Below are 19,479 nucleotides of genomic sequence, written 5' to 3'. Positions count from 1 at the left end.
TGAGATCTAGTTCTTTCATAACGAGGTATATTATCATGAATATCCAGCCAAAGTCGCTCAATATTTTCAGTATGAACCTAACCTAACCTAGCCTAACTTAATCTAAATTTTCAACCTCGAAAAAATTTCCGCGTCTTGTGTAAAGAAATAGTTTTTCTTTAGTTATAGTTTACTTTATTTATCTATGGGTTATGATGTCTATGATATATCTGCCATGGATGTCACAAATGTCACTGTCACAAGTGTCAATTTTGATTAATTAGAATAAGATAATATAGAGGTTAATTAATATAGGCCAAGAAATATTTCTTATTCAAGAATGAGTTTAAACATTTTAACGTTTATTTCTTTAACTCTTTCTTGAATAAGCAATATTTCTTGACCTACATTAATTAACCTCTATTATCTTATTCTAATCAATCAAAATTGACACTTGTGACAGTGACATTTGTGACATCCATGACAGATCTATCATAGACATCATAACCCACAGATAAATAAAGTAAACCATATTAAAACTGAAGAAAAAATATTTCTTTATGTATGTATTAAATTAATCAGAATAATTTTCTTCGCAACATACGAAAATTTCAAGGAAATCGGGCGTATGCAACCTAAGCTAAATAATTACTTATTTTTCTTCACTGTTTTTGTTATTAATCCAATCAAAAAATAATCTTTCACCATATCACTTCTCAATTTGTTATTTTATCAAACCGTTTTTTCTAGTTTAGGAATAGCAAATTTTTATAATACCGTTTTTTCCCGTTCTCTGTAATCAATAAAAATTGCTCATTCAAAATCCCGAAACTTTGTGGTTTCTGCTTTTTTGAAAGCACCCACCTCGGATGTAGTCCTTTATTTCAACTCTATTTTTGGTTTATGGAGTATGAGATATCGATTCAAATTTGAAAAATTCACTTCCTCAACTATCTGACATACTTTCATTCGAAGATCGATAAATTTTATCAAAAATTTTATCAACTATTTACGAAAAAGTTAATAAGGTGTCCGGTATTGAACATTTAAGTACTACAGGTAGTAAAAATGAAATGCAACGATTTATTGATAAGCGTGAAGTCAAATTACGTATAGATGACAATCTTAAAACTATCAGCTATCACCAAGGAGTACAAAAAGAACTAAACCATCAAACCATGTATCATTTAAAGTATTAGAATAATAGCAGATCACAGTGAGTGATTGAAAGAAATAGTTGTTTCAGTCAACTGGAAGACATCAGAAATAATAGATCGTTAAAACAACATTCACAATTACATTGTTTGACGCATGTTTCGATAACCAGGTTATCCTCTTCAGAGAAATGTATGGTGCGAAAAATATGGGACGAAATTGTTTGTCTAAATGACGAATGAAATGTTTCGGTTGAAATACTGAAATAATTCGAACTAGCCTTCAGAAACTTGTGTTTTTAAACTAGCTTGTGAGTCATATTGGTAAGTTAGACTTCCCAAATAAGAGATAATCAATGTCGTGCTTGTTAATATAATAATATAATAATAATTTGGAATTTTTAATCCAGTAGGTACTACTACAGGAATTCTAACCTCATTTTAATCGTGAAAAACAAAATGTTGTTACGACTTTTAAAAGGTTTCTGGAAAATTAACAATTTCCCCGACGCACTATATAAAATTGTAGCAATTTTGATTGATTTCACATGATTAAAATTAAAGGTTTTTTACGATTCACTGATCAACATTAAATTCCAAATCCTTAGGTCCAATTTTTCAATCTAAGGTAAATCTGAAGGTTAAACTAAAGCTTAAGCTTTGGTTCAAAGATTAACAAAGAAATGTTTTCGATAAAAAAATTTATTCATCATCATTGTCGAGTACATCAAATATAAATTATATATTATTTTATCAAAGTCCTTTATGATATTTTGAAAATGTGAAAATTTGGTTGGGGTCATCCATTCCGTATTAAACTGAAGTTTAAACTACTCTTTGACCGCTGGTAACAGAGTTTGTCGGTAAAACGTGAAAAAATCGATATCTTTGATTTAAACTTCACCTGGTGCTTAAAACCCCTTTTTTCAACATTTTTTGTTGAGTTATTTCTAGAGGAAATACCTTCGGCTCAATCTTAACGAGATGCCTCCATAGATTTCAAACATTTGGATTAACAAAAGACAAAAAGTCTTATGCACCGTTCAAGCAAATCTCCATCGATTTAATTAATATTTTAATGATACTAAAATAAGCATCTCGCTGTATATTTTCAAAAATTTATGGTATTGACCCAACTATTCCGGAATTAATATAAAATATAATCCCAACTGACCAGTGGTAATTTTCCCCATTCACGTACCCTATCCAAGTTACTTAATCTCTTAACTTGGGGTGTAATCACAAAACAGAAATTCGACAATAGTTCGTCAACAAATATTCCCCATTCTTTCATCTAAATCACAAACATTTATGTGCATTATTATTGTAACATTGACATTTACTGTGATTAATTGTCCTTGTGCGTTCTATCGAAACTTGTAATAGAGCTACTGACATATCTGTACATGATAGTTGAATGCAGGATGAAAAATGTTCGTAATTTCTGTTGTAAACATTTATCAATTTAATGAATCTATTCGTAATGAGTTTCTAAATAAAAATCCGTATTTATATGCATTATGGGTACATCTCGAAATCGTCTCGATATTCACGTCAATTGAAAACAAACAAAAAGCTCAAAGTTTCCTTTCTAAATCACCAACTATTCCTTCATTTCCTTTCGAAATTAAGCGTCTAGAATCTTCGGAAGCGGATTAGAGGTAAAAGTCAAAAGATCTAGCGACGTTGAAGAAGGACGTTCCAGCGTCGTCTCGTCCTCGACGACGTCGGTATGCAGATCGTGCGGATGTGGACGCGGTTACTTCGTCGGTGGCGGGAATCGAACCAGAAAACTAAGTGAGAGTTCTTTACTTCCGGTCCGATGATCCTTTTTCCTCTAGCGATCTTTCAATTAGGCCAGTCCATTTTATGAAAATATTTGCATAATTATATAATAAGAAAAACGCTTCTGAAGAAAATGTTATCAAATTTATGCTTTTTATGACGGTTGCGAAAAAAAAAAACATTTTTGGTATAATGCAATTTCAATTTAATACTCAAATTTATATTTTTTTCTTCAATTTCTCATTTCTTAGACCTTTTAATATGTTTATATTTCTAAATCTACTTGATTTTAGGTGTCTTCTGTTTCAAAATTAGTTTTTTCTCAATAATTTTTAAAAGATTGATGAATAAATGACGTTTCGAAACGTCATTGGATAAAATTGACGTTTCGAAACGTCATTAGATAAAATTGACGTTTCGAAATGTCAATTTTTCATCAATCTCTTAAAAATTATTGAGAAAAAAACTAATTTTGAAACAGAAGACACCTAAAATCAAGGAGATTTAGAAACATAGAAATTAATATTTTTTTCTTCAATTTCTCATTTCTTAGACCTTTTAATATGTTTATGTTTCTAAATCTACTTGATTTTAGGTCTCTTTTGTTTCAAAATTAGTTTTTTCTCAATAATTTTTAAGAGATTGATGAAAAATTGACGTTTCGAAACGTCAATAGATAAAATTGACGTTTCGAAACGTCATTAGATAAAATTGACGTTTCGAAATGTCAATTTTTCATCAAATTATTGAGAAAAAACTAATTTTGAAACAGAAGAGACCTAAAATCAAGGAGATTTAGAAATATGAAAATTAATATTTTATTGAAAGTGAGAGTTTAGAATATTGACAAGTTTTTTTTATTGGTTTGTAATAGTAATTTATGTTATAAGTCCGGGAAGTGATTTAGTACGATACGAGACAGATCTTTGTGGACTAGGCGACGAAGGAGCCGAGTCAAAAATATTTAATCGAGTTCCTTATATTCTAAGATGTTTTTTTTATACCGTTTTCGATTTTAAATAAAAAGCAAAATTATATCAAGATATGGAATGTCATATTTGACAGTTTTACTTAAAAATAGCTCCTTTGACTATTCTCCCATTATTAAAAATAAAAATTAAACGAAGTCACTAGTGTAAACTTGTAAACAAAGGCAGACGTATTGAATTTTTGAAAATACAATAGTTATTTGTATGTCAAGGACTGAAAGGGCTACTTTGTTGGACGAGTCTGAAAATTCGAGTCCAACAAAGTAGTATTTCAGCCGTGGAGTACACAACATTTTTAGACGACGCATAAGATACAAAACTTTTTCAATTACACCGAGGAAAGAAAATAAATAATGGAGAATTATAAACATTCTATTTATAGAACAATATAATGTACTTAATGACATTTGCAATGTTTTTTTCATCATTATTCATTAATTTAGATAAAACTTCGGATAAAACAAATAATTTCAGAAAATTCAAAATTTAAGGTTATGTAAAATCATCAAAGTGAAACTGTCAAGTGGCTAGAATCACTCCAGAGCGTTCTGAAAGTGTTTTGCAGTACGGAACTGTCACTTTCACTACATGGAACACTCAAAACGCAACTTTCGGTATGTAAATGAATATAAAACGAACAACTTTCATATATCGTCGTTTAAAAAAAATATTTTCCGAATGAATGGCTGATAATTCAAATAAAATTGCTGGGAAAAGTGCGGGAGCTATAGGGCAAATTATATCAATTAAGTCTTCGAAAAGGTACGAAAAATAATATGGGATGTTTTGGTACTGTGAAGTACAAGGGTTTTCGCGACTTTCTTTCTCATCAGCTGTTGACCTCTCAGGAAGCTCAGAATGCCTATAAGCGCAAATATTGATGAATGAGTGAATTGTGAGTGTTTTGAGTCGTTTCATATGACCACATTACATGAAACCAATCAGATTAATCATAAAATATCGCTGGATTTATTGTGAATGTATAACTACCAAATATTATTAGTAAAAGAGAAGCTAGTCCATCCCTCTTCTATTACTTTCGAATAATATCTTCAAAGCTCCATTACAGAAATCTAGTTAGGGTTTTATGTGAGTTTTTCTTTTTTGCTACGTTCTTTTCTTTTTAGCTTCATTTATTTTCACTATTGTCATAATGACCTCTATAAACCACTAGAAGTAAATAGTATTTCTAGAAATCGACAATCATCGATTACCTTTATGTCGGAGGTTCAAAATCAGGATATTAAACCTTTATAAACGTCGAAGGAAAGACCAGAGACCGTATATTTTCTTAATAGAGATAATATCTAATCAATTCCAGAGTGTTCTTGATTAAACTCCTCTATAGTTATAAAAAAAAAATCCAAACGACTGTTTGAGTGAATGTGGTGACAAAAAATTTGAGTGATATTTATAAGTAAATTATTATAAGTTAAGTGTAGTGTATAGTGTATAAATAAGTTAAAGAACGTAACAGACAGTGTTTATCAATAGGAGGAATAGAAAGAGAGTGAATAAATCCGAACAACGTTACAATATACCTGGGTGAACAAATACAAACAGCTCTGGATCTAGAAATTGATCGAAAAATAGAGCTGGCACGGAGTGCATTCGGGTTAAACTCGATAATATTCGAATCTATGATACCACATCAAAAGAAAAGAGTCTTCGATCAATGCTTATTACGAGATTTGGTCACAACTTTCCATGGAATGCAACATTCTAGATATTACAGAAAGGGATCGTGAAGGAATTGAATGGATACAGCAAAAGACCCAGGTAATAGACCTTATCCAGAGAATCAGATTCTTTGAATACCTTAAATGGTAATGGGCAGGACTCTAGCAAACGAGGATTGATAATAGATGGATCACAAAAATTACAACATGGTATCTACGAGCATGGACTTTAAAAATATCTACCATTAATCGCTTAGAGGCTTTTGAAACGTGGTTATATAGACGCATGCTCAAGACAAAAACGATGCAGTCCTTAACAGAGCAAATGCGGTTCGTGGGTTTGTGGATAACATTAAATGCAGGAAAAAAGTTGAAGGTCGTAAAGGAATTGGTAGGAAACAAGCTTCTTGGTTGGAGAATATTAGAGAATGGACTGGGATAAGAGAAGCAGGACAGTTATTTAGACTAGCTCAAGATAAAATGAGTTTTGCCATGCTGATCGCTAACGTCAAGGGGACTTGATGCAGCACGCTTAGAAGAAGATCTACGAGACAGCTAGAGACACAGATGAAGATAGGATTTGATAAGAAGAAACTAGTAGGAACAATAGGCACATATAACCAATAAAAGACATCAATGGGCTCAAATGGAAATATATAAATTTGTAAGGGAAGTCGCTACGTTAAAATCGTAATAATAGGCTTTATATGATGGGAATTATGTGTTATGATTGCCATTAAACCATCCTCCTCAATGAATTTGAAAAGTTTGATATCAAAAAGGCGGTGGAGTAGGATGTAAAGTAACAAAAATGAAGGATAACCTGGACCAATAAACACAGCAGTTATAATTAATTTAGGACAAAAAATCCTTGAAGTAACATCATTATAACCCAACCATAAAGACCATACCATACCATACCATACTCCTCAATAAATTCAAGGAAACCAAATATTTGATTGAATGCAAAAATAGAGCGACGTGTTTGAAACAATCAACCGGCTTTTTAAAAGCACAAAGTTACAAATTACAAAATGCGATTTACCTCACTTTTATTTTACTTTGACTTTTCTTAAATTACATTTTAAATATATTTCTATCAGTTGGATATTTGGCTGTTTAAAAACCTTCCCAGGGTGTAAAAATTTCTATAAGAAGTGCGAATGATTTGTTTTAATAGCGCCCGTATTTTCTGTTTCTCATTATTGAAAAATTAAAATTCATTTCTTCTCGGGAACAGGGAATACCGAAGACACACAAATACCGAGAGCACTTCAGAATTAAAACATTTACATCTCATCTCCGTTGATTACATTTCGGATTCTAAAATTAATGTCCTCCTCTCTCGACTGAAATGCAAAATCAGAAGCAATCCGGGAGTTCTAAAAACGAAATTATGTCTCCCCATTCCCTTTGTCCTTCACTCGGAACAATTCAAATACTCAATCATTTGTAGAAATGATGTATTCTAATGTTACAAAAGTTTTAATTCTTCTGCCAGTGAAGGGAGGAGGACGTCATTGGAAATATCTTCAAATTTCCATTTAAATGTATTCGAGGTCCTCTCCGCTTTCGAATGAAATTGCGACGGTTTTTATATCTCCGTCGAGAACAGTATCAAAAGTTAATTTGTGGTAAAATCTGAGTAGAATTCAGTCTTGCCCTCTAATGATAATGATGGAGATGTGCTTTTCCTAATTTTGTCCCGACGTTCTATTTTTTTTTTTTGCTGTAACGAGATGTGGCCGAGTTATTGCTCTCGGAGGACTTCAAAATTACTTACGGCTGAAGGTTACTTGTAATGGATTAAATAATGTCAACATGACTTTCCAGATTAACGACGCTACTGTTCTCAGAATTGTTTTAAAACGTATTTTTGACTTGTTGAAAAATAAGTTCATTATTCCAAAACTGTCGTTGTCGTTGACACGGGTTGATACAGGCAAAGATTCCACTGGGAAACTATAACCAGAGAAGATCCGTTGAATATATCAGCTTAACTAAGACTTAGCAGAAAACTCTGTTAGAACCATAGAAAACAACGATCTCTAGCTGTTAGAGCTATCCCACATTCTCGACCCAGGTTCTCCAATATACCCAGTGTACACAAAGGTATATACTGGGTATACTGGGGCAGTTGAATTAGTTTTAATAATAATATGAATAAAACTGTTTGAGGTGCTAGGTTAATATAGAAATAAACATCTAAGGTCGGGTTTATTCACTTCCTAATAAAGTATCTATTAACTATTATTTACCGAATAACCAAAAATTCGATTTCTTCACCTTTTAATAAATTAAATCTCCGAATGAATCCAGTTATTTGCCAAATAAGTGACAATTGAAGAGTTTAGTAAAAACCTAACCTAAAATATTGTACATCAAAAGTTGTTTGTTTATTTATTATACTTATATTTGTTCATTTTTGGAAATATTCGTTTTCCAAGATTTAGAAGATTTGTTTAATGAGGAGTTGATTGAGGACACAAAGCAAATTGATCATTACAATTTTTGGTCCGATTGTGAAATTTTTTCATTGTTTTCTTTTTCCTTTTCAACATAACCTTAAAAAAACACGTGCACAGATCGTTGTCACAAACACAGATCATAGAAAACCGTCAATTGAAGTACGTTTTTTTTTCTTATTTCTTTCCTTATTCAATACATGGACGATTGCTATATAGGCATCTCTCATAGTGTTATGAGTACAAAATTCGGATTTAAACAAACTAGGATGAAGAAACGGTAAACATATATTCGACAATTAAAAGTTATGCGGCTGATAACTATTTGGCACTATATTAGAACGTGAATAAACCGGACTTAAGTAAAAAAAACAAAGATAAGTTACGCTAGTTTGATAGCATACATTTCATCAGAGCTGGTAACCAATAGTTTTCTTGAGAGGTTACATTCGAAAACACTAACTGCAAATTGGATGCTACGATCAATTGATGCCAATCGAAACCTAGCTCGCATTAAAAATACACTAGTTTTTAAAGTAATCAGTCATTTTTTTTTAGCCCGGTCGCAAATATTTTTTGCATTTTACGTTTCATATTATTCAAGGTATGAGTATCATCAGTATTAAACTGGTCGTTAGAGGCAACAAATTTTTGGAAATCTGTTGTTGGCTGAAATTATTCTTCAGCATCCTGCTGGTCTTCGTTTTCTTCGTCAGTGTTACGCTTCTCACTTTCAGCTTCTGCAAGAATTTCTTCCTCAGTAGCTCCGCTTGTTATAGTCTTCGAAACCTGCATGGCGAAAGCAGTTGGCTATAGTGGTCTGTGTGACCTTTTCTCAAGCTTCCGATATCATTAGAATTGCATCCAGAACATAAAAACTTGTAGTATCTTTGCTGTTTTCAATATTCTGTATCATTTGGAGCACTTGGAGTTTTCTGTATTGTATTTTTGAACCTTTTATCACTCTTTGCTCCATGGGCTGTAAAACAGAGGTGACCCAAGGTTTATGCATTTCTGATTGGAGACTACAGAGTAGCTTGTCTCGTCCACTGCTCGGCATAAACCTCTCTTAACCTAGATCATTTTACTCGGTGTGTTGGATCCCCTGTTTCTGTTTGCTTCATTCCTGGCACTCCATTTTGTCTATCTATTATGTGCAAGTCTTACGACATGGCTAGCCCAGTTCCATTTTAAATGGAATTGCATCCGTAATTCTTCATTTCGGATTGTATCTCGCAATTTAACTCCTAGCATGGACCTTTCCATGACTCGTTCAGTTATTCTTATTTTATTTACAGTTGTTTGTGTCAATGTTAGTTTTTCCAAGCCATAAGTCGATACTGGGAAAACTTACGCGGAAAACACACATCAAAAACAAGAGAAAACAGATTTAAAACTAAAAAAAAGGAGCTGGCTACTCAACAAAAGGTCTTAACTAAATTGCTTATCTACAAAACTATATTCATGGAATAGAGCTATGGGGCTACAGTAAACCTTATCCAAATACGAGGATACTCAAAACATTCCAATCCAAAAAACATAACGATCTGAATATCCCACTAATCAAAGATGCTATAAAGATTTATTCCTAAAAACAACAAATTTAATCCAATGACCACAATGCTTATAGAGTAGATTATATCTCATTCAGGTCACAGTCTTGGGATTTCAAAGGTGAGTAAGTTTAGTAACCTGATTACTAACTGATTCTTATAACCAAAAATTTCGAAATTTTTAATATAATAATAAAAATATTAAGTTAGTGACAGGAACCACTGGTCTTCCAAAGGAAGCGTTTCCAAAACTCTAAAGAAGCTAATGTTGAAAAAGAAATTGCTGGTACTGACGACACTGAAATAAACCATAATTTCGAAAACAGTTTAAACGATACAGTTGTACAATTTATACAGGGTATTAGGAACAAAAAATGACCTAGAACTCAAAGAAAAAAGAAAATAAACATTGCACCGGGTAAAAGCATCGGGCCAAAAGATTTTGAATTAGGAGAAAATTCTGGATGTTCTGCGCTAACCACCAAGAATAAGAAAAAGTCTGCTAAGGAATTTGATAGTGATAGTTTCGACGTAGAAATAGAGCTTCGGGACGAATCTGATTGTGATCTCGAGACATTTTGTGATGAAGTGCTCCAAGATGAGAATAAAGAGGACGACAAGCCGACGGAGGCTGCGGTGTTAACCATTATGTGCCTGGTAGATTCGAAACCAAGAAAACAAGAAAATTTTTCGTCGGCCTTATACAAGAAAAACTGCCTGACGGAGACTACGTTGTCAAATTCTTAAGAAATGCTAATAAATCTGCCTTCTATTGGCCAGAGAGTTTTCAGATTGACGACGTGTCAATCGTAAGTCCCTCGGATTTTGAGACCGCTCCAGTCGAAGACCGTCGCGGAAAAGTGGTTTTTTCGATCAAATTCGATGGACTAAAAGTGTTTATACAGACTGTAGTTCATATGTTTATATTATTTTTTGTTATTTTACTTGCGAATTACCAATTTTTTTACTCTTGAATAAGATTGTATTACATTGTATTAAGGTCTTAAAAGTTTAATAAAGAAAATTTTAAGAAATATATTTCGTCAAGCAATATAACCACCTTGGCATTGAAAAAAATGGTAAAATAAACTGTCCCCTAATCTAATTTTTACCGCTTGTTTCAATGGCGGGGTTATATTGAACGAATAATTAACCTGCGGGTACATAGAAGCCTATTTATACCAAGCAACTTCTCCGGAGCTATCACTCCATAGCTACGCTCAATTTATAATCTGACGTACGTAAAGTCTTGGTTCTATAGTGACTCATAAGTGTTATTTTCCTTGTTTCTCAATTAAGCCACAGGAAAAAGAGTTATTTAACAAAATATAAAGAAAATTTTTAATATAACTTCGTTTTTCGGTACTCGTATGAAAATTGATCATATAGTTTACAAAATTAACTTAAAAATGATTAGAGAATGAAAATTGTTTTTTAAAATTAAGTAATTATTCATTTGCTTTTATTCCATTAACTATATGAGTAGATGGTATTTAGATACTCAACAAATATCGAGTTCTCAATGGAGGCAATGGATAAAAAGTGTATTTTTCCAGTAATTTTCCACTTTTATCAACGTCAATACCATGTCACACGAGCGATATAATGAAAAAGTTGAGCTGAAACGAAAAACAGCAATTCTGTCCTTACTATAGCTGCGATAAGGCGATCAACGCAATAACGAATTGACATCTGAAGGTTATGAGGTGGTCGAAAGAGGAGCGCTCATGTAACCAGGACCGGCCTTTATATTCTCAAAATTTTCGATAAAAACAAACAAATTTAATTTCATTAAAGCAAAAATTGCGATTTATACCACAAATGGGTGATTCCATTATAACTGTGATATTCAATGTCCTGTATTGTTTTTTTGTACTAGTCATTAATTAATAATCAATTAATAAAAATTTTGTGTTAATTGAATAATTCTTAAGATATTTAAACATTATTTTTATACAATATAACTTGCCACTTAAAGAAAACTTATACTACATCACTTGAATGTCAGTACCGTGTCATGTCCATTCCTAGAATTTACCGATAAATTATTAATTTTTTTTGTCGTAACAAATGATTTAAACTAATTACCTTATAAATTCTAATGTTTATGATCAAACTGAGGAAAATTGATGCACTTGTTGTTTAATATCTTAAGTTACCATGTCAGTACCGTGGATAAATGAGTCAGTACCGTGGAACTCAAAATCCGACATTTGTGTCTTGCTCGTGATACTTTGAAGTTGTAGTAAATTCCTCTTAGAGTTTTATTTTTACAGTAAAATAGATGAATAATATGCATAAAAAAGTTAGAAAAGTTAAATTTTAAAATCTTGAAATTTTGAATACAAAAAATCACAGTTAGAACGGAATCACCCAAATACACATTAACATCAAACTCCTACGACTCTATATTTTAACCAATTCGCAATCGACAAAAATCTCAAGATTTTTATCGATACTCAAGTCATATTAGACTCAAGACTACTGCTATGTTCTGGAAGAAGATCAGTTGAAGAGAATCCTTGAAAACGACCTTGTAAACAATAATGGTTCCAAAAAGAGAAGACTCCTATAAGAGAAAGACTCCAAGGTACGTCAATCCATCGGGAGATCATCTTGGAGTGAACTAAACCTTCTCACAACTCCGTCAGATGTAATAGGACTACATACCAGAAAAGAGCATCCATGGAAATATATTATTGGAAGTATTATTTCATGTATCGCTAGACCTTTTATATCGGGATGTATCCACGATTCTAAAAATGCGCAGTCAGATGGAATGGTTTAGATAACAAACAGGATCATTGGACAATGAGGCTTCTTTGTTACCAGGAATTTTGATGTCGATATGAAGCAGATTTAGCGAGAAAAGATTGTGAAGAAAGATGGATAATATGCGTGTTTGGTTCGAAAGAATCTTCAAGTTGCACGCAGACCACAAAAGTCAGTTTAAAATAAGAAGAAAAAACGAGGGTACATAACCCTACAAACAGAAAAATCTTGGGAGAAATCGAAACTAGTTTTTTATTGTTGAGAAGGAAAAGTTTGTGTATTTTTTGAATGTTGAATTAAGTACTAAGTTTTGTGAGACATTATAAAGAGCAATGGCAGATTGGATTTGTGAAAATAGATTTCGAAATTTCCAAAAAATCAGTATAACTAAAACCTTATATCCAGTATGTATTAAGAAATGATTTTAAATACGCTAAAATATGTATTTGACCAAAAATAAAATTTTGTTTATATAGAATATGAATCAAACGAGTGAAAATACTCTTAATAGAAGTCCGTCTCTGTAAATGTGGACCGCACGGGGGCGGCATAATCAGCTATAGATTGCCGTCCGATGCGATCCCCAGAAACTGATCAGACACAGTCATTATCTTGGCAAAACCGAATTAGGTGGTAAATATTCATGGGCAGAATCTAGTTGGCTGTACTACGACGGTCTTGATTAGTTATAAGACCACCCGCTTTACCCCCCCGATGACTCCGTTTCATTGCGGACACCGTCATTACCATGTCAAAAGACCACCTTCTGGATGATATTACTTGCCTACTTCCTACACTGTTTGTATTAGAAGTTTTGCATTAATTGCGAAAATTAAACGAGATTTATGTTTTTCGGATCAAATGAATTCTCTATTTGAATGTAAAATATTAGATGACGTTTTCCGTTTGTTAACTTCTTCTCAGATTATTGAAAATCCAGTATAGGATCGATAAATTGTCTTGGTAATCATCCTACGGGTAATAAAAGAATTGAATAGTAACTGTTTAATCTAAATCTGTATTTCCACAAATATCTAACGTATTTTCATGCAATTCAACGAAAATATCTGTAGGAAATACATGAAACAGTATGAAATAGATACTAGAATATTAATCAGTGTCACATTTGAAGTTGTAAGTCACTACTCACGGAGTAGAAAATATACAAGAAAAAGCTCGAAATTCAGGATAACGTCGGTGGGCAGGTACAGGCTCAGGGTTGCTTTTGTATATATTCCCCGTCGTCCTCACCCCTCCGACGGCGATCCGACACAAACACTCTTGGAAGAAAAGCACTTTCATAAATCTGGCGCGAGATATATGTGCTCACAATTTCCGGGATCCGGCCGTTAAGTTCGCTGGCTGCTATAGCGATAGAACACTAGCAATGTTCCTGTTGCCCGGCAGGTCCCAGCTACATTCTCTTGTTTTATTTGTTTTCTGATTTTCTGAATATAATATTTAAAAGACAGTTCACCAGAAATTGCTTTCACAACACATACAATTCAATACAAAGGACGTGCATTTCCTTTTTTGACGCTGTTGACTGGGTTATTGACAAACTGTAGAAGCCTATAATTGACTTCTTCTACTAGCTCTCGATATTTTGTTATCAAGTTTCTGGACATTCTGTACGTATTATTGTAATAGTCAATATGTAAAAATAAGAAAACCCCGTACAAAAATGTCCAGCAAATTTCATAAACATACGCTTGAATGAAGTTCTCATTGGCTGATAATTTGGAATGGGGTTAACTTTAATATTCCTCAGCATGTCCGAGATATTGGCGTGTATGTTTGTAGGAGGAACGTGTTTCTACTCACAAGTAGTTACCGAAGTATGGTTAAATAACCGAAATTCAATTTTGGCAGATAAGGGAAGAAAGGTCTCGGGTTATAACTAGTTGGAAGGTTAAGACATGTACTGTTTCACCAACAATAGTTTAGATCAATATATTTGTTTCGAAACTCGTGTGAATTCGTGAAAAAATTGATTGAAACTTTATTAGTTTCGCTGGAATTGATGTACGAGATTTTTTTTACCAATATTAACCCTTCTAATATGAAAAAAAAAGCATAAACCGGATGATTTATGGATAAAAGTGTATGAAAATGTCTAATAAATGAAAAGAGAAAACATAAATATATAGAAATACATTTTTTATGTATTATTATACTGTAATAATATTTGAATCAGCTCTAAGTTGTTCAACACGTTGAGCCCCAACCAAATGGATGAAATTTCCCCCTGGTCCAATAATTTTTTAGCCCTAGTTTATTATCAATACGGGGTGTAATTTCAAGGAAAAATAATGAAGAAATTTATTTGAAAAAAGTGCGAAAAAATCGTGTTTTTCGTGTTTGGGCCCGAGGGAAAGTTTGTATTGTGTTAATAACAATTTTTTATTGTATGAATCAAATATATAATAAAAGTTCTATTTCTAAAATTATGAAAATATGTACAGGTAATGTAAACATTTCACAAATTCAATGTTATAATCCAAGTTTATTGGAATATTGTCGAAAAAACCTAACCAAAATATGAAAGTGAGGCCCAAGTGTAAGATAATGTTTCAAAGACCAAGGGCGGTCCAACCCAACTGTAAAACCCAAGAAAACGCGGTCCCTTGGGCTTTGGAGAAGGTTTAAAATAAATTGGCCCGCTCTGGGTTGTGAGGAAAGTTCAGTTGCGGGCCTATGGACCGCTCCGGGGCTCAACGGGGAAATATGTGTGGTAAACAATAGGAAACACCGGCAGGTTCCTCTTGGAGCTATAAGAAGGTAAAAAAGACTGGCAATCAAGCAGGTTTATGGTCTTTTGAACCCCAATAAATTTATAACTGGATGCAAATCTACAATACAAACTGGCAACTTGTAGTAAAATTAGTGTCCATTACCAATTGACATTGTGAAATTGGTTATTAACCTAAAATAGGATTATCTTGTCACTCGTCGGTAATACAGATCACTTTAGTTATAAATGTGTCAGTTAATGCTTACGTCACCGCAAAATGAATTTATTTCATCAAAGATAGAGGGCGTTGTAGTTTCGGTAGCTTTACGAAGAAATTTGATAGACGATTTTGAACGAGCAAAAAACGATTTACAACTAATCGTAATGACCATTAAGAAATTGTCGTTTAAATCTGTTCAATTACAACAGAAGCTCTATAAAGTTAGTCCAAAGTATGTAAAAAACAAATTTAATAGATGGAAATCTGTTCTGTTCACAGTTGAGACTGAACTATGCTTCTATGGTAGCGACAAGAGAAAGAGAAATGAGTCGAAAACAAGGAGAGTCCCTTGCAGAATGCTGCTTTGAAGAGAGAGTTGTATTTGCATAAAATTTTTGTAAGAAGTACGACCCGTTTCTTTTCTTATCCAAAATCCGATTGTTTTCGAGATTATAAAACTATGTCAACCTAAAAAAAAAACTGTTTTTTGACATTCCCCGTACTTCATTTATTTACCTGCTATATAGAACAGGACCGTACCGGGCGTGAGGTTTTAATAATAAATTAAAAAATTTATATAGTGATACTAATCATTTATCGCAACTAATGCATTCTGAAGTATTTATTTAGTAGTTTCCGGAACTGGAACGCGATATAATAAAGAGAAAATTCCTGTATCAACTTTCATATTCGTAATATTGAACAGTACGGTATTTGGGGTTACGTTTTATCAACAACAAAGTGAAGAGCTAGGTATGTACAAGAGATTTGACCAGTTCATGTGGTATCTTTCATCGAATTATACGAAGTGAATCAGTGTTATGAAACCGCCAGCATGCAGACACGCTCTAAAATCCAAACGAGAATTTAAGACATGAGAAATTTGGTTCAGATTTCGTGTTTAGATCATTATTAGAGCAAGAGGGAGTCGTACTCATAAAAAATTCATTGTTAATGTTGATAGTTGTCAATTGTATCATCATGAACTATTTTTTCTTTCATTCCTATTATTTAGATTCCTCCTAAGCTATTTTTGAGACGCTGAGCTCTGTATCTATCTGTATGGTGGTCTGTATATGTGTGTTTTTTGCCTAAATTCCTAGTTCTTCTTTAATATTATTATTTGTCATTCTATTTATTCCATCTTTGTTCTTATCTGTCTGATTATTAATTTTTTCCCATGCATTCTTTCGAAACACAAATTAGGTTAGAATATTGAAAGCGTGTATGTAATTTAATACTTTTGACCGTCGCGTCTTGTCGTTTCCTACATTGTTATAAACCTTGAAGAGATCTCGAAGAGAGAGAGCGGATATTGACGAGGAGAGAAGGCGAAACTTCAACATAAATAAGATAAAGAAAATGAATATAGGAAATAGGAGATACAGAAAAATCTATTGATGAGAAGAAGGGTCATTGTGTAGGAAAAAAAAAATAAAAGAATGGTAGCTTTATTTTAGTGGTTTAGAAACAAGGATCTTTCTGTGTCTTGTAAGACGTTTTTTCTAGAAATAAAATGAATCATTAGAAGAATATGGATTAGATTCATTCACGTATTTTCTCACTTCCTCTTGACTTGACTGTTCAGTATTGAATCTTATTAAACTTTCATTGAATTAACGTATAAAATGAGCACAAATCATTTTGAACTTAAGTCACTACGCTGACTTTAACAATTCAACCGTATTTTATGTGTCAGCTCTAATTTTTGTTATATAAATATATGAAATGATAGTAGTTCTGAAATTAGATGAAAATGGTGTATCGTTACCGACAAAAATACTAAATTACTTTCTACTACAACGACCATATTGTCCAGATCTAGCTTCCAGCGACTACTGACTATTTCAAGTCTAGAAAAAATTATCCAAGATAATAAATATGAATAAAATGAGGTGTAATAAAAGTCCATTCGAAAGATAAGAAACAAATTTTATAGTTTTGGCACAAAATATTTTTGTCAAAAGTATCTCAAATGAAACTTTTCTTATTTGTCATAATTAACGGCTAAGTAATTGACAAAGATGATGACTTGAACTAATTGGGGGTGCCCCTTGTCCTCAACTCCCCGGATTTTTCTGCGAACGTTTCTCTTTAAGTCTTGAATGATTTGAACATCGCGCCATTTTTGAATAACATATACTTTTGAAGATAAAACTGCCCCAAAATCTTTATTTGGACTGACCTAAAGTAAATTAGTGGGATTATCTTATTTGATGAAGCCAATTTCGAGTTGTACTTCAAAAATTAAATGCGTTTATTGAGATGAGGGACTCAAATGATAATACATCACTCAATAAGTCCTGTAACTGACACACAGATGGCGCTACTCTTGTCAAATCCATATGACGAATGTCAATGTCAAAACAATTAAGTGTGTTAATTTATCATTGTTTCTTGATGAAAAAATATAATGTACAAACTCAGCAATGGTTTCAAAAGTGTTATCCGGACTGTTCTCTATCGAATAGAACCATTTGTTTACTGAATTTGAACGTGGTCATACAGATGGTGAACGTTCTGGTCGTCCAATTGAGGTTAACGTACACATTTGAAGATAAAACTGCCCCAAAATCTTCATTTGGACTAATCTAAGGTAAATTAGTGGGATTATCTTATTTGATGAAGCTTATTCCGAGTTGCACTTGCGTAATAGCAAGCCGCTAAGTCCGGTCAAAGCATCATATTGTCTTCAACGTGATTTTGATGCAATTGCGTGATGTATACCTTTCAAAATCTAAAGCTTTCTGCCTTACTTGACCCATTTGATATCTCTTGTCGAAATCACACGCCAGACCCTGATTTTATCGGTAAATTTTACTTTTTCTTCATATCTTACATATTTAGGATACTTGTGTCCTTTTTTTATATTTATAACCATTTCATGCGATGCTGTATGGTATGGTATGGTATGGTATTTACGCGCTAATTTTCTCACGGAAGTCCTGATCTTTCCTTTTGGTTTTCTTACCAGTCTTTCTACTTTTTCAAGGAGACTTAGACTTGGTATTCCTTCTTCACATCAGACTGAAAAATACTAACTATTGAATTGTCCAATCGAATTAGAAATGATTTCTCTTATTTCCAATTTGAGAGATATTTAGATGCAATTGATTTAAAAAAGGATTTGTCTAACTAATGTAAAGAAAATGTTCAATTTTTTGCTTACAATGGATACAATTGAATGAATTTTGGCTTCTTAATACCTGGAAATTATAAATTGATGTTATGGTCTCAGTTTAGATGTAGTGGGTCTCAAGTTTAAAATAGTTTTCTTTACATAAATTATCATCTCAAGACACTAATTAAAGTAATTTTTTTAATTCGTTCAATTTCCGTTTGGAACAAAATGATTGAAATGAGTTTGAAAATTGAAAATTCTGGAACTGACGGTCTGAGAATGCGATCGAGAATGTTCACCTGATACGGCATCTATTAATAAAATCATGATTCGCATAGGATGTGCAGAGCCCATTCCCGTGTCTCTCTTTACTGCCGATTTTCTGTATTTGACAGAATTAATTTGGCTTTGAAAAGCTTTACTTTCATGTGGCATTCAGGTGTTCATCTGTTCATGTTCAATTCACGGCGCCTAAACACATACACCATCAACCCCAAAATTTTTTTCCTTTTGATGCTTACACCGTTCCGCTTCTCGCATTCAAGGGACGAATTAATTGGAAATTTATTTTCAGTAAGAAGAACGAAAGCGTTTTAATTTTTTTAACAATTTTCGGTGGTTTCTCTCGATATTTATAAACTTTTTTCCCAAACACTATTACAGACAAGTTAGTTGGTTTTAAATTATGATTATTCATTGAGAGCTGACACAAAAAATTGATTTTTGTCTAATAAACTTCGTTTATTGAGATGAGGGACTCAAATAATAATACATCACTCAATAAGTCCTGTGACTGACACACAGATGGCACTATTCTTGTCAAATGTCGAATGTCAGCCATTTAAATGAAGCTGCTTTTCTTATTTTCAAAACAATTACGTGCGTTCATTTATAATTGCTTCTTGATGAAAAGTAAAATACTGTGAAAGCTCAGCAATGGCTTCAAAAGAGTTATCCGAGCTCTGCTTCATCGGAAAGAACCATTTTTTATTAGTTCGCTGAATTTGAACGTGGTCGTACAGACCCTG

The sequence above is a fragment of the Diorhabda carinulata genome, chromosome 2 (assembly GCF_026250575.1).
Source record: "Diorhabda carinulata isolate Delta chromosome 2, icDioCari1.1, whole genome shotgun sequence".
In the NCBI taxonomy this organism is placed as follows: domain Eukaryota; kingdom Metazoa; phylum Arthropoda; class Insecta; order Coleoptera; family Chrysomelidae; genus Diorhabda; species Diorhabda carinulata.
The sequence above is the reverse complement of the archived record's forward strand: the minus strand, read 5'-3'. Positions refer to the sequence as shown.